The following is a 1042-nucleotide window of genomic DNA, read 5'->3' on the forward strand; positions in this document are numbered from 1 at the left end:
CGCTTTATCATCACGACAATGCGCCTGTTCATTCATGCTTAGTTGCACAATCAAAATTGCATGAAATCGGCTTCGAATTGGTTCCTCAGCCACCGTATTCACTAGACCTGGCCTCCAGCGACTATTACTTGTTTCCTAACCTGAAGAGATGGCTCACCGGTTAGCGTTTTTACTCAAATGAGGAGCTCATAGCTGTAACTGAGGCGTATTTTGGAGACCTTCCGATCGAGTACTTTTCGGACACTATGTTGAAAAATAAAACCGACTTTGGCCAAACGCGACAAAAAAAATTTGAAAAACAGAATTTAAAGCAGGGTAATAAGGAAGTGAATTTATGCAGCAACTTATCAATTTCGCAACACTGATATTATTTTGGAAAATGCAAAAGTAATTATCTGCTCATTTGTGAAAGCATCGCTGAAATTTTTACTATTAATCAGTATATTTCGTAGATATTTTATGTGTTGAAAGATATCAATATAAATATGGACAAATATTATCTTTAGAATTATCTCAGGTTTTTTACTCAAATTCTGTAGAAAAATCCCTGACAATCCTAGGTTGTTTCTAGGTATCTATAGATTTTTCCAAGTTATAATTTTCCCGAATAAGGAGCCACTCAAGTATTAAGTATCGCATTCTTTAGAGCAACTCTGATCCTACATCTCTTAAAAAGTATTACATAATACTTAAAAAAACCTTCCGTTATCCATTTATAAATGGTTCAATTGTATTTAACTGAGTTTATTAAAAGTGGTAAAAAATAGGAATAAATAAAGCGCGGTTTAAAAAAGGTTGTATTTTTTCCAAAAATATCTGCCCTATAAAGTTGTTCTGTCAATTCCATTTATGCATGCAAAAATGGACTTAAGAGATCCCTACATCAACGAAATTGATTTTTTAATTGCCACTATTAATTGATAATTTTAATTCGGTAGATATGCATTTTAACCTTTTTGTATTTTAAAGTAAAAGCAAACATTAACAGCGGAAACTAAAATAACATAAAAATTTTTTTTTGAAAATAATGGGATTAAGAGAC

This window comes from Belonocnema kinseyi, chromosome 1 (assembly GCF_010883055.1).
Source record: "Belonocnema kinseyi isolate 2016_QV_RU_SX_M_011 chromosome 1, B_treatae_v1, whole genome shotgun sequence".
NCBI lineage: Eukaryota > Metazoa > Arthropoda > Insecta > Hymenoptera > Cynipidae > Belonocnema > Belonocnema kinseyi.